The sequence below is a fragment of the Hyaena hyaena genome, unplaced genomic scaffold, assembly GCF_003009895.1.
Source record: "Hyaena hyaena isolate Hyena2069 unplaced genomic scaffold, ASM300989v1 scaffold_49, whole genome shotgun sequence".
Taxonomy (NCBI): domain Eukaryota; kingdom Metazoa; phylum Chordata; class Mammalia; order Carnivora; family Hyaenidae; genus Hyaena; species Hyaena hyaena.
The window spans coordinates 4,036,269-4,051,998 of NW_024080681.1; the positions used below are offsets into that span (position 1 = coordinate 4,036,269).

The 15,730-nt window shown below is 42.9% G+C and overlaps 1 protein-coding gene and 1 non-coding gene across 2 annotated transcripts in view; both read right to left on the reverse strand.

The window, feature by feature from the left end:
* RORA (RAR related orphan receptor A) overlaps positions 1–15,730 on the reverse strand; it is a 724,310-nt gene that overhangs the window by 138,012 nt on the left and 570,568 nt on the right. The window lies entirely within an intron of this gene.
* On the reverse strand, positions 11,274–11,377 carry LOC120230886. Its single transcript, XR_005528202.1, has one exon. It is a non-coding gene; the product is annotated as a small nucleolar RNA U13 (small nucleolar RNA).

Consider the following 15,730-nt stretch of genomic DNA (forward strand, 5'->3'; position numbering starts at 1 on the left):
ACCTAACAGTAGGTAGTAGTACCTCTACGGGCTTGGAAGTATCTAATTATGCCCGCCATCAAGTAGAATGCAGTCTAATACTGCTGAAGGAGAAGGCTGCCTACCATTGGTTCCATTATTATTATTATTATTATTATTATTATTATTACTACAGTAGTTTGTAGGGGAGGAAAATTTTTCTTTTTCTTCTACCTGTCTTGGGTTCATTCCTGCAAATTAGATTGACAAAAGACAGGCAAATGAGAGAAAAACAAGCAAGTTTATTGATTCATGCAGCACACAACATGTGGAAGACTTAATGTGGAAAAACTCAAAGAAGTGGTTAGAACTTGGGCTTCTGTATGCTTTTAGCAAAGAAAGATACCCCTGTAGAGAAGGGATAAGACCAAGGAAAAGGGTTTTAGACTTCTAAGGGTGGCAAACTGTAGGAACATAAATATGAAAGTGGAAACCGATAGAAGACAGAGATTGTTTATAGTAAGGTTTGTTATATAGATTCCTTTGATGGAGACTCTGGGCTGATAAGGGGCTAGAAGAGTCTCTGGTGGTTAAGAACCCTCCTGCCCTTCCTGGTAGAGAGGGGGAGGCCAGAGAATTTGTCCTGTGTCTGCTTCTCCTCAAATGTCAAATTGAGGTTCAAAATAAGCCTTATGCCAGAGTGGCATGTTTTAAGGTGGCATGCTCTACACCCCTTCAAATTTAATCTTTCTTTCTTTTCATAAGGTTCTAAAAATAATACATACACATGGTAGAAAATCCGAAATTTAGAAAGAAGTTAAAAGCAGCATGCAAAAACTCACCAACTCCTATCCTGTTAGTCAAATGCAACCAGTTAAGAACGGTTCCAGGATTCTTTCCCTGGATTTCTTTATCTTCACGTAACTGAGATCATTCTTTACAGAGACTTTCATATACTATGCTTTAGTTCAATCCATCAAAAATATTTTCTCATGCCATTATTAATTATTTAAGTATTATTTTCATGGCAGTAGAAGTCTTCATCCTATGACTCTGCTATAATTTGTTAATAATATTCCTAATTTTGGACATTTAGGGTGTACCTAAATTAATGTTTCATGTATATGCATAAATCTTAGCATTTCAAATTATTTCTTTTTTAAAAGTATATTTATTTATTTTGAGAGAAGAGAGCATGCACATGTGGGGAGGGCAGAGGGAGAGGGAGAGAATCCCAAGCAGGCTCTGCACTGACAGCTCTGACTGACCCAGGGCTCCATCCAGGATGGGGAGATCATGATGTGAGCTGAAACCAAGAGTTGGATGCTTAACCCAATGAATCACCAGGCACCCCAACACCAGACAAAGAATATAATAATTTTTAAGATTATATTAATTTATATTAACATAGTGTATCAGTGTCTTCCTGAAGCCCTGACGGCATTGATTGATGTTCTTTAAAAAACTTTGCTATTTTGTCAGATCCTATTATTTAACTTTATATTCACTGGCGAGGCTGACAACTGTTTACTGTATAATTAGCTATTTGTGTTTTCTCTTCTATGTCATGACCTTTGTCTAATTTGTTCATTGATTTATAGACACTTTATAATAAGGTTATTTGTGCCTTCATTTTGGAACAAAAAGTACAGTTTCTTATCAGTTTGCTTTGTGTCCTCTGATTTTGTTACGATTATTTTTGACACATGGAAATTTTGTATTACTCTATATTTCAACTTACTGACCTTTTACTCAGTGACTTCTTCCATTGTTTTAAAGTATAGAAAAATCTTCACCCACTTAGAATAGGTAAACATGTAGAGATATATTCTTTTAGTTATTTAACTTCTCAAAAATAATAGTTCTTTATCTACATCCTGTTGCATGGTATGAGAAAAAATAATTCTTTTCCTGATGAGCTAACAATTAACATGGGGACTCTTGCGGACTACTTTTCCTTGCAGTTTTTATATGTTTTCCACATATAGAGATTTCCGTTTATTCCTATATCCACAAGATTATATTTGGGGGTTTTCTAACTGATTTCTTTGCCTGTTCTTTTACCGGTAGTTTCATCACCCCTATTTTTTTTTTTTTTTTAGAAGTTCTTTTTAGCTCTTATACTGAATTCCTTAAAAGGTGGCCAGGATAATATACAAAGAAAACTGTTTAAAGAAAACTGTCTGCCTTTAAAGTTTCAGGTCTTAGTTGAAAAATATAGTTCTTGTGAAGGATGGGGCTCATTCTATGACACAGAAAATCAGGAAGGACTTTCTTGGTTTCTTGATAGTCATGGGAACAGTAATATCAAAAAGAAGAACTATAGATCTTTTTGTTCATCTCAAGCAAAGAAAATTTCCAGTGAGGAGATCAAGATATTTAATGCTAGAAGATCATCTCTCCTTGGGCTTCTGGGACCCCAGTAAAGATACCAACCCAGAGACGCGTAGAAAATTGCCAGAAACAGTTACAAAATGATACATGAGAGAAAGCCTGAATTACCACGGTCCTATTAAGATTCCAGAAGGATGTGCCCAACAATTTTGTTTTTGTTTTTAAAGCTTATTAACAGTGAAACCTTAGAATGTTGGGGTTTTAGATGATTTTTTTCTTTCCTTTTAAAAAAAGTTTGTGTTTGCAGTTTCCCCCCAAATGGCATACGTTTTCCCCACCCCCTTAATAATGGTCTGTGAATTAATTAACTTCTGGAATACAATATGGCAAGCTTTAGCCCCAAGAAGTGGAATGGTACAAAAAAGTGAGTATTCTATTTCTTCATCTCTTTTCCTTAATAGATATAGCAACAGTAAAACTCATCTCATTAGAAGAGATTTTGTGAAAATGAGACAGGACATTTCTAAACCCAGTGCTTTTCCTCCGAATAAGATTTAACCCAAAATGAAGTTGGGGACCTGAAGAAGGTATGAAAAACAATTTTTTTTTAAAAAAAATTCTATTTCTAAAGCTAATAAAAATTCTTTCACAGTAGGTTATCTTTCCCTTGACGACCAGGGATTGATACATCTTGCAGGTCTGAAAGCAGAGGACTATGTGTAAGTAAGTGCACACTGGATACAATCTTTTTCCCCTGTAAATTCCCCTTTTGTGATACAATTGGTGCTCTTTTACTGTCTTGAAAATTCCCATTTTTCTTTAACGGTCTCTACTTTCCTGTTTTCTTTGCTCTTCTTAATTGTTCTGCTTTTCATTAGTAGATAATTCTCTCTGGCTGACCAGCAGTGAGGAGGGTCAGAGTCACGGACAATATACTATATCTGGGTTTAGTCTGGCTCCAGAAAAGCTAAACTGTGCCTCATTCTCAAATTAGTTACTTTAAGTATAAGTGATAATCAGCCTCCGTGGCAATGATTTCATCATATTAAGCGCTTGAGAATACCTGCTGCAATTTTTTCACCTCCCCACCCAAGCAAGTTTATCTTTGCTCTTAAACCATCAACAGCACTTTGTATTTCTTTTCCATGCCACATTGAAAAGAAATAAAAATCAAGCGCTGTACATATCACTTAAATGCATAAACAATTATGTAATAGTCCATTTCCCCCTTAAACTTTTCATGCTTGTTTTCCTGCCTTAGAATAACACTTGAAAGTCATCAAAGTGCCCACAGTACCAGCAGGCGTTCGTGTTGGGGCGGGGGGGGGGGGCGGCTGGGGGAGCATCGCGTATGTCACAGCTTTGCTCTAGGATGGACGTCCACGTAATTTCTTGGAACAAGGCTTCCAGCGGATAACCCGGTGAGATGGAGGAAACCTCCTTCCACTAAGATACTGTCAGGGCCAATGTGCCTTTCAGGAGAGATTGTCTGTGAGATTCTGAACATCGAAACTGTAAAAAAAATTGAGCTGGACAGATCCTTGCCACCACTTTTTCTGCTAAATATAGATAAGTTGTCATCGGCTTGCACAAGCAATTTCCAGCTACAGCTCCTCAGGAAGGGAGGCAGGTCCAGGGGCTCATGTCTCTCACAGTTAAACTGCAGAGAGAGGAGTGGATCCCCACTCAGAGGTTGTGAGGCGCAAGGGAAGCAGGCAAGAATGAAAACAGGAGAGAGGTGTCTTAGCTGTACTTGAATATAATGGCACACTGGGGGGTCTGCAGCAAATAATGGTAGTGGGTCTCATCAGTAACTTTGAAGAAAAGGTATGCAGAAGGAGAGCGAATCCAGACTCTGCCTTCAGAGTCCCCCACCCGCCATCACTTTGGAAAACAATGTGGTAGAGTGGGAAGCGACTGAGACACCTAGTCAAAGATTCCTGAGTTTGGATCCCACCTTAACCTAACCCTATGTTTGATTTGGAGTTACTGAAATTCTCTGAGCGTCAGGATCCCTCTATATAAAATGGAGGTAAACTAGTATGTCTCTCAGAGTATCATCTGGACTAATAATAGGACTCAAGTACATGGCACTTCTAAGTACTCACCTTTGCTCGGTGCCCTTCCCCTTTTCCCCTGTGAGGCAAGTCACTTAAGCTTCCCTGGACTCCAGATGTTTCTCTCCTGGCAAGCCCTATTGGTTGTGCCTCTAAAATATAACCAGAATGTATCCACTTCTATTTCCACTGCTACCATGCCAGTACAAGCCACTGTCATCTCTTGCCAGGACATTGCAGTCGTTTCCTAACTAGTTTCTCTCCCTCTGGTTTTAAACCCTGTACAATCTGTCTCTGCACAGCAGGTAGACAGAACTTTTTTTTAAAAAGTAAGTTAAATCATGCCACTCCCCTATCTAAAGCCCTCCAAGTGGCTTCTTGCTGCACTTAGAATAAAACCCAAGCTTCTCACTACAGCCTTTGATGCTCTGTGCCATCTAGTCCCTGCTTATCTTTGTCTTCTTTGGCTCCATCTGCTATCACTTTCTTCTTCTATTAATATTTTCCAACTGCACTGGCCTAATTTCGCTTCCCAGAACACATCAAGTTTGTTTCTACCTTGGGGACTTTGCTTTTGCTGTTTCCATAGCTTGGAAGAAGTTTCTTCCAGCTTCTGCAGTGGTTGAGACCTTTTCAACAGTTTGGGCAGGTTGTCCCTCCTCAGATTTGTCTCCCTTGACCTAGTGTGTCTATCGTAGCCTATTTTATTTTCCTCAGAGCGCCTATCACTACATAAAATTATTTGAAATTCTGCTTGTCTGTTTTCCTCTTCGGAATGTAAATTCTGTGAAAGAAGGGGACTATATATATTTTTACCCCTGAATAAGCCTAGAACAATGCAAGGTGCAGAGTAAGTACTCAAAAATCATTTGGTGAATGAATTCAGAATGAATATGTAAAATAAGGTAGTAAGACTTCCCTAAAAGTTTGTGACTAGATTTCACAATCTTTCTATGTCCTTTCCATTTCTAAATATTCTAGGATTCCTTGAACAGAAAGTCTGAATCCCAGAGTAATTTTAAAGAAACACAGTTAGAAAATTTTCAAATACTCAACATAGAAAAAATTGTATTAGGTTTGCCAGACGGAGGCACTCTGGGTACCTGCTTTAATGAAAAAAAAAAAAAAAAAATAAGAAGGACTTATAATTTGTATGCGGAGTATTTGTATGTAAAGGAATCCTTTTAAACTATTTAAAAATTGTGTTCCTTTAAGTAGCATTTAGATTACCTGAGCAATCCTATTTACAGTTGGCTGAGCACATCCTTCCTTCACAGGTCTTGAAAGGGAATATGATTCCACAGCCTAACACATTTGCTAAAAGAAATGACTCAGGTAAGCTCAGGCTGTGTGACTTGTATGTTTTTGGGCTCAGGGTAGTATTCATACCACTGTGTCCTATGCAGGTAAGCCCACTCCTGGGGCTGTGCTACAAGAGGGGCGCTGTGAGGGCGCCCGGGTGGCTCAGGCAGTTAAGCGTCCGACTTTGGCTCAGGTAATGATCTCACAATTTGTGAGTTCGAGCCCCACGTCGGGCTGTGCTGACAGCTTGGAGCCTGGAGCCTGCTTCAGATTCTGTTTCTCTCTCTCTCTCTCTGCCCCTTCTCTGCTTGTGCTCTGTCTCTCTCTCAAAAATAAATAAACATTAAAAAAAATAAAGGGGACACTGTGGAAACTGGATCACATCCTAGGGAAGGAACTGGAAACCGTGTTAGGAGAAGAAAATGGGAAGGCCTAAGTGAAAGGACAAGGGATTGTAAAGGCTGGCAGTTGTTAAATATTTGGCGATGTCTCATAAAAAGGCAGATTCTGTGCTGCACTTGCCATGGGACAAATCTAGAGCCGATGAGTGGAAGCTACTGGAAAGCAGATTTTGACTCAGTAAGCGCACAGAATTTCCAACAGTCTGGCCTCCTACATAAGCAAAAGCCTGCCTGCAAATACAACACACAGGTCCCATCACTGGATGTTTAAATTTGGGGGTAGGCAGAGGAGCAAGGATTCCTCTTATTGTAGGTGGGCAGCATGGGCACTTCTAGCAAGCTCTCACCGAAATCTCTCGACACATTCCAGCCTGGCTAGCAGGGGTGAATACTATGTGATCCGTATCGCATACTGTTCTAATAGGTAACATATGGGATACAGTGAGTGCTGTGTAAATAATGGCTCTGGCCCCAAAAACTTAAAAAAAATTTTTTTAAAATGCTTTATTTATTTCTGAGAGAGAGAGAGAGCGAGCAAGCGAGCAGGGGAGGGTCAGAGAGAGACGGAGACACAGAATCCGAAACAGGCTCCAGGCTCTGAGCTGGCTGTCAGCACCGAGCCTGACACGGGGATCGAACCCAAGAACCGCGAGATCATGTCAAGCCGAAGTCGGATGCTCAACTGACTGAGCCACCCTGGCGCCCCTGGCCCTGAAAACTTTTGAGTTTCAGAAGTTAACTTAGAATTTCACAGACCCATGATTTTATATTCTCACCTGGAAGCAAGTTACTGGCTATTTCCTGCCCAAGAGATTTCTTCTCTGGAAGGCTGAAGCAGGCTACTACTCTTCTATACCCTTGGTGAATGTGTTGGTTGTGTTCCACGCATAACCCTCGGTTTAGGGATAGCCGATAAGGCTGGAGAGTTCGGGGTTGAATTAGATCATCTTTTAATTTGTAGCCTAAGAATGGTCTGTTATTTTTACCTATCCTTCTGGCAGGGGTGGCTGGTAACTCGAGGCAGAAGCTGACCTTCCTCAGCAACACCCCCAGCCTGACCCCTCTTTTCTCCTTCCTTCCTTTGCCTTTCTTTAGAATTCCTATGAGCCTTTGCATGCTTAGCATGAAAATGAGCCCATTTTATTTTTGGAACCCACAGAGGCAGCCCTGAGGGGAGTTATTGTGTTGCTTTTAGCAGCTAAACAAAAAGGTGTGAAATCATTTGCTGGCTGTTCTAGAATGGGAACAAATAAATAAATAAACTGAGAAGGAAGGTTCAGGACAGTGTGTGGCAACTTGGATAGAACCTTGTGACAGGCTTCTCTGAGGCTTATTAGTAACCAAAGTGGCTGCAGGAATGTCTGTGCATTTCTCTCACCTTCCCAGGAAGTTACGAGAATAGCAGGGAAGCCACTGGGATGATTTTCTTATTAATATATTTTCCTACCATTTCATGTTGCTTTGAAAAGGACACAAGGACGGGACTACTTTGAGAAAATTCCTTAAAGCTTTTTGTAAGAGAGAGTGAGGGAAGAAGAGGGGACAATTCACCAGGCTATTCTAAGAATTGGGGACTCCCCCTGAACACTTCTGTGGACACGTATTCGTTACAGGCCTTTCACGATTTAATCACATAACAGTGGTAAGAGGCAAAGAGCTCAAGCAACAAAGACTTCTTGTGAATCTTGTGGTTTTGGCCTTATGCTGTTATCAGTGGTTGGGAGCTATCTTCTGTTTGGGGGTGCAGAGGGCCCTAGGTATGTCTCTTCTTGGAAAAGCATCATATTTTGAAATATTTCTTCATTAGTGGGTGCATTTCAATGGGGATTTTTGATATGGGATTCTCTTTTTCCTTTTTTTTTTTTTTTTGCAATTATGGAATCTTTTTAAACCTACAAAATATATAAATCATATAAAAATGCAGAGACTTGGTAAGTGCACCTCATTTCCAAGACTTTACAACTGGTACTTTGGCTCTTTTAAAAATGTTTTTATTTTTATTTTTGAGAGAGAGAAAGAGAATGAGTTGGGGAGAGGGAGAGAGGGGAGAGAAGATGAGAGAGAGAGAGAAGAGAGAGAGAGAGAGAGAGAGAGAGAGAGACAGAGAGAGAGAGAATCCCAAGCAGGCTCCATGCTCAATGCAGAGCCTGATATGGGGCTTAATCCCACGACCTTGGGAACATGATCTGAGCTGATATCAAGAGTCAGATGTTCAGCCAACTCAGCCACCCAGGAGCCCCTAGGCTCTTTTTAAAAGAAACTAAACATTGTGGTTGTGCCAGTTCCCGTGCTTCTTTCTTCCTCTTTCCCAACAGGCAAACTCTCTTCTGTAGCTTACGTGTCCTTCCATCCTTGGCCTTTATGCAGGGCCTGCTCACAGAGCAGCTTGGCTTAACAAACGTGGCCTCTGGAGTACTTCGGCAACCTGGCTTTGGTGACTGGTGGGCATCACCACGCAATGGGGTGGTGATGGGCCTGTCTTATTAAGGTGGTTAAACCTCCTTATATCTAGCATTCAGGGCAGCATTACGCTATAGTCAAACACCAGGATAAGACAGATCTTTTTAAAGCACTAATTAATCAATTAACGGATTCACAGAACAGATAATATGGATTTCCCACTTATTGTCAGGGCCAGGCCATGTGTAGGGATACGGCGAGTCACACACAGACAAAAGGAAATTAAAACCACTGTAATATCAAAATTCTCTTAGGAAAAGAACTGTGTTTGCTTAGGACAATTCCATGATAAGCTATGACCTTGAAGATGCAGGCAATGAGATCCTACTTAACTGAACTGAGCAGGACTGTGGGGGAATGGGGAGGAAGGAGAGAGAAAGGAGAGGAATAACTAGGAAGCTCAAGATGAGACAGAGAGGAGAGACAAAGGAGGTCTCTTTGGGAGTGGAGGAAGGGACAAAGGCAGAAGACTAAAGGGCAGTGTAGCTGAAGTACAAACAGCCTGTGGTGGTCCAACTAGGGTGGTTGGAAGGCTGCAACAAGAAGGTCTCGAAGGATCCATGTGAGGTTTATGTTTCTGTAAGAGAAATCCATTGTGTGCTACCCTCTCCCCACCCGCCCGCCCCCAGTAAAATGTTCAGTGGAATAGATTTTTTTAAATCAAGAGGTGGATTTCATATATGTATATGCGTATGTGTCTATGTATGTGTGTACATATATGTGTGTATATGTGCACATATGTGTATACGTACAGAGACATGCACATACTATATAAGAGACATCAAGTGAACTGAACTGAATCAGTGGAGAGCAGTAATTCAGAGCCGAGGATGACTGGAAATACAGCCTTGGGTGCCTTCCCCTTAAACTCCCAAACCTCAGAGCTCTCAGTAATCCTGGCAAGGTCCTGGCTTTCCATATGATACAGGGAAAGTGCATTGAGAGACCTCTCCAACAACAGAGAGAGCTCATCTGACATCAGAGCTGAGGGCTGAGCTGATTATGTGTCTCAGAAGTACACTGCAGGTTAGAGGGAACATGATTTGAATATGGGGGTGGATTGTGAAGCCATCACTCATCAGACCTCTACCATAGTTGCCCGGATGCTCTTTCCCCTTGTTTCCGACTAGCAAACTCCTGCTTCTTTCTTTAGATTCTATGTAAATGTCACCTTAGCTGTGGAGCCTTCCTTGACCCCCAAGGAGCATAATTTTCTTCTTCTGGACTTCCATCTCTCTCCATAAATGTCTATATTACAGCCCACATCGCATGGTATTACAGGGTACTGAACCTGAATACAATAGTCGACCTCATGGCATCACTTCTGAATCCCCACTGGCCAGCGAGCTATGTGGCCCCTTTGCTGACTAAATCCTGGGTATGTGAGTAATCAAGGGAAACTTAGGAGCGGACACATGGCTTGGGGAAGAGCAGAACCCCAAGCCCTCAAACAGCGGCACCCCACTCCCCCAACAGCGTTGCCATGAGACACCATTTGTTTTGCCCCTTGTACCTATTTTGAATAAGAACCCATCGCTCCCCAGAAGCAAAAGCAACGTGATAGTCATTTGTTTGTTTACTTCTTCCTGGCACCAAGACCCAGGGTGACGAGGCTGGATTGCACATGGGGCGTGGGCATCAGAAACTGGGAGTCTCACCCTGCCCGGCCTGTCTGGCTCGTATGCTTGGGCAAGTCACATAGCTCCTGCAGGACTCCCGATTCCTCACCCAGTGGTAATGACCGGCCACACAGGGTGGCTGAAAGCTTAATTAAGGATTGAGAAGGAGGCAGAAAATACAAAGTGCTTCACACACGCAAAGAATTTTCTTCCTGTATTTATTTTTGGGCTCAGTAACCTGTGGTAGGAAATGTTTATGACCTAGAAGAGGAACCCAGCAAAAAAATTTAACTACTATTCTCATTCATTCTAAAATGGCTCTCTCAGTACTGATGGGGAAATGGACCACACACTTACTTCTTTTATTCTGGTTCATTCTGTGACCCCTGCCGCCAACTTTATGTGTACAGCTTGCTACCTCTAGGTCTCAGCTTCCTTGACTACAAGGACTTTTTCCCTGATTCCTTTTTTTTTTTTAAATTTTTTTTTAACGTTTTATTTATTTCTAGGAGAGAGAGAGAGAGAGAGCATGAGTAGGAGAGGTCAGAGAGAGAGGGAGTCACAGACTGAAACAGGCTCCAGGCTCCGAGCTGGCAGTCAGCACAGAGCCCGACGCGGGGCTCGAACCCACGAACCGCGAGATCATGACCCAAGCGAAAGTCGGACGCTTAACCGACTAAGCCACCCAGGCGCCCCATCCCTGATTCCTTTATGCTCAAATGTGTTGTGATGCCTTCAACTTTTATCCCAGTTTCTATACTGTCAAACCTGCTCAGAAACAAGGTTTGCGAATGGGAGGCAAAGGTTTGTGAGCAAACCCACCGGGGTTGGTTCCCTGAGCCCCAAAACAGGGTCTTGTAAAGCTCTGCATAAGGGACTCCCCCACGCAGCCTGGCCCTCGGACACCCACCTCTCGTCAGCACCTGGAGACCTCGGCAGGTGCAGGGCGCCCATCACTAATGGGCCTCGGCTCTGTTGCTGAATGTTGGCCGAACGACTGAGCAAAAGAGCAAGTGATCCTGAGGCAAGAGTGAGAAGGGAAGAGAGGGACAGAAAAGCACACCAAACAAGCGGTTGTTACCAAAAAGCCACACTATTACTACTACATTTTTTCTTTTCTTTAATGTTTATTTATTTATTTACGTCAGACAGGTAATGTGCTGACATCGTAACAAGGTTTAAGGGTGGTACATGTCACATAGCAGCGTGAACAACTAATCATCACGCTTATGAACTACAAAAGGATCAATGTTTGTTTATTTTTCAGAGAAAGATAGAGAGAGAGACAGGGTGCAAGCAGGGGAGGGGCAGAGAGAGAGGGAGGTCCAGAATCCGAAGCAGACTCCAGGCTCTGAGCTGTCAGCACAGAGCCCAATGCGGGGCTCAAACTCACCAACGGTGAGATCATGACCTGGGCCCAAGTTGGACGCTTAGCTGACTGAGGTAGCCAGGCGCCCCACATTTTTTGTTTTCTAATCATAGAGGCTATCCCTGCGCTAGGGATGTTCAAAGTTCAAAACTGTTCAGAAAGAGAAAACACATGTCATATGCTGTGTTTGTTGCTGAGAGAAGAATAGGGCCACAAGGTGACCATTATTTACCCAGCGCCTCTTCTATACCCTCATCCTGCCCCAGCTGTCTTCAGAAATCCTGGCCTCACAGCCTGGAGGCAGTTGGGTCAGCCTCGCGGATCAGGTGAGGAGGAGGAAGTGTGAGGCGGCTATTACAGGCTGCCCGGCCAGGTGTGGTGGTGGCTGTGGCGAGGTGTGAGGCCACTAAGGCTTATATAAGGAGGAGGCAGAACGTAGGCCAAAGGGGAAAATGTAATGTTGACTTTGATTGGCTAACTTAACATGAGGCTAACTGAGGGGGAGAGAGGGACGCAAGACTTTTGAAAGCATGACAGTGTCTCATTTGTACGCAACATGGAGGTACCTTCCACATATAACACGGAAGGAGGTGGAGATAAATGGGAAATTTGACAGGCAGTAAAACCACATGCTACTTTAACCATATACAAACATTAAAGAAGATTGGCATTAGGAGAATATGACATATATCCTAATTACATAAAAATTAGATGCACTGTTAATAACATTACTCAATGTCACTTAAACATCACTTGGGGGCACGTGGGTGGCTCAGTTGGTTAAGCATCCCACTCTTGACTTCAACTCAGGGCACGATCTCATGGTTCATGGGATACAGCCGTGTGCTGGGCTCCATGGTGACAGCACAGAACCTGCTTGGGATTCTCTCTTACTCTCTCTCTGCTCCTCTCCCCACCCCCTACCTCTCAAAATAAATAAATAAGTGTTAAAAAAAAATCACTTGAGGGGCACCTGGGTGGCTTAGTCGGTTAAGCGTCCGACTTTCGCTTAGGTCACGATCTCGCGGTTCGTGGGTTCGAGTCCCGCGTCGGGCTCTGTGCTGACTGCCAGCTCAGAGCCTGGAGCCTATTTCAGAGTCTGTGACTCCCTCTCTCTCTGACCCTCCCCTGCTCACACTGTCTCTCTTTCTCCTAGAAATAAATTTAAAAAAATTAAAAAAAATTTAAAAAAATTAAAAAAAATCATTTGAAGGAAATGCAAAAATAATTTTTGGAACTTTAGGTGCTCACACATCATTTTCTTTGGAAAATGTGGCTATTGGAAATGTTGGACAGTTTTGTTTTTTTCTTAAACCAAAGCATTATAATTTGTCCCCCACATGCCTGGAGTAAAAGTTTCTATAGAAACGCTACTATAGAAAAATGCCACATGCTACAGATTAAGCGAAGCTAATCACAACACATGAAAGCAAATGGGGCATGTTCTGAGGGGTGCAAATACATTGGAATCTGTCTATCATGAAATATGGTCTTAACAATCCTCTGAAAAACAGCCCTTTTGCAAAGAGAACATATTACTAACTTCATGGAGGGTTCTCAGTTTCGAACGGGGTTGATGATGGAAACAAAAGACAATATGGTAACATCCTTTTAGTTCTAAGCACCCCTCTTATTTGGGGGGTGGGGAAGCTTTCAGTGATTCCATAGGTGTCTTACATTCAATAGATGGGAGACGAAAAGCACTTAAACTGCTACTTCACCATCCAGCTGTTAAAAGGAGTCCAGAGGAATTGTTAGCTATAAAAGACAGGTTTCTCAATCTCCATCCCATTCTGAGGTCAACTCTCGTCACAGGTGTACTTGGCTGTGAGGCACTTGCAATCTCAGAAGCAGATATGGCTGCCAAGTTCAAGTTGCCATGACTCTGAACATAGTATAACATTCCACTCCAAGCCAGAGCCCTTAACTCTAGCGGCTGTTCTGATGAGGGCCGTTTTGGTACCACTCTGGCTCACACCCACTGGCTACAGTGATACAGCAGGTGAAGGACTTAAGTGTCACTAAGTTGGTTTCCAATTGCTTCCAGGAAAAAAAAAAAAAATCCATGGCATATACAATTGTTGCATCTGACACCTGGCAAATTTCCCCTGTGTTCACAGGCTACGGAGATGGGATCTGACCATTGCTGTCACGGCCTTAAGTGCGGTCTCCCACACTTTGAGGGGCCTGAGACACAGGAACCTGGAAACATTCACGCTTTGGAGACAAGGTAGCAGAAAACACTACATGTATCTGAAAACCCTGCCAAGCACCTCAGGCCTGACATGCCATTTCTTAGCTCTTCCAACATCAGAACATTCTGTCTCAGGAACTGTCAGTCAGCTCGACATCATAGGCTGGTTTTACGGTGTTGATACACATCTACCAGCAAAGAGGCCAAAGGAAGGACTCACCACTATCACTGTGTCCTGCAAATGATACCCCTGCTTTGCCCCAGGCGTTTTCTCCATGTATTGTTCTTGGGCTGTCTAATTTGGACCCAGTTTGGTGGAGCTGAAGTTCCACAAATATTCCAATAAACAAGAGTGCTAATTACTGACAGCCTCCTCAAAAAGTAACAGAGTAGCAAACTCACCTTAACTTGGTCTTTGTGTCTTTGGCAACTGAAAGGTCAAAATGCTACTCTCGTTTGCATAGTCATCTATGTTGACATTTCCCCCTGGTGGGGTCAAATCTTCAATGTGAAAATAAATCTAGAAACTTTCTGTCACACACTTTGAGCCTGTGTGTCTTCCAAACGCCACCCTTAGGGAGGTAAGCACAAGTCATGGTAACTGGCCACATCCTCTACCTGTGGAGTCCTAAGAGTTAGCAGAACTTTATCTTTATGATGAAATGGCCTTTAGAAGTGGGTATTGCCAAGTTCAGAACGCGAGCATCATTACTGAGAAAGAACACTTTCCTTTTAAACAGAGAAACCAACAGCCTTGCACTACAAGGCTTGAAAAAAAAAAAGGGAGCTACTGCAAAACAAACAAATATTCAGCTCGGTTTCAGGAAGTTTCCAGAGGATCAAACGAGCCTTTCTCTATTGAAGTTGTTGGGGGAACATTTATGCTTACTTCAGCCTTAGTTCCTATTTATGCGCTGGCTTTTATACATCGACCTCAGGAGGGCATTCCAACTTCAGGTTACTCACAAAGTATCTCCAGAAAAGGCAGCCTGGAAATCCCACCCCCAGCGAGGGGGAGGGGATGCACTCAAATCTGAATTTGTTTCCAAACCACCGCTCTGTCCTTGAGGCCAGGATATCTCAAAAACCGGAGAGAGGAATTCCACTGAGAGAGAGTGAGAAAGATTTCTCATGGTGTGAACATGCCTGCTAGGGGAATGCCTTTTCTCGTGGGTGAAACTAGGAGACCAGAGAGTCTATTTGTGGAGCCCTAGTGAAGGTTTCCACTCACAAGGAGCTTGCAGTTTTCTGCTGGTCCCTGGGGAGAGGATTTGGTGCCGGTTGAACGTTCAGGCAAAGCGTCTTCCGCAGTTAAGGGGGGAACTGCACCACCCCATTTGCAAACAATACTCTTGTTTTAGAAACCTATTTCTTTTCAGTTCTCAGTGTTATTCATGCTTTGAACAATGTTTTGGTTGGTCTTTTTACCCCCATTTGATGGATCAGAACGTTGAGGCTCAGACAGTAAGTCCCAAGTAACACACTAAATATAGTACGTAGGAAAGCTAAGATTCAAACTTGGGTCCTTGAGCCTCTCACGCCGGACTTCTTTCCAACATGCCACATCGGCTCCTACCTACATCCTTTCTAATAACCCCCACATTATGACTGGTGGGAAGAGAGGGAAACGCTTGGAGAAGAATACTAAAAAACGTAGACTGGGGAGTGGGCATGCCATAGAGGGAAATGTTGTCATTTTGGTTGTTGGTATTATGTCCCCATTTTTCATGGGAGTGTATAGAGGTTTCCTTTTAAAATCTGCATGTTAGAACTCGCTGGTGAAATTTAAGTCACATCCTGCATACAGTACAAGCGCACATCGGAGAAGCGGAAGATGAGGAAGCTGCTGGCTCTATAGGTGTCAGGTGTGAAGGATGCGCACCCCGAAACACATAGATACCACATGATGCTTGCATCTGGAGAGTCTTCTGAAGGGTACCCATCCTTCAGCAAGAACACGTCTTCCACCAGCAGAGACTTCCTACTTAGCTGTCTCCTACTACATACATGCCTAGTTATATACAAATATCCACTTG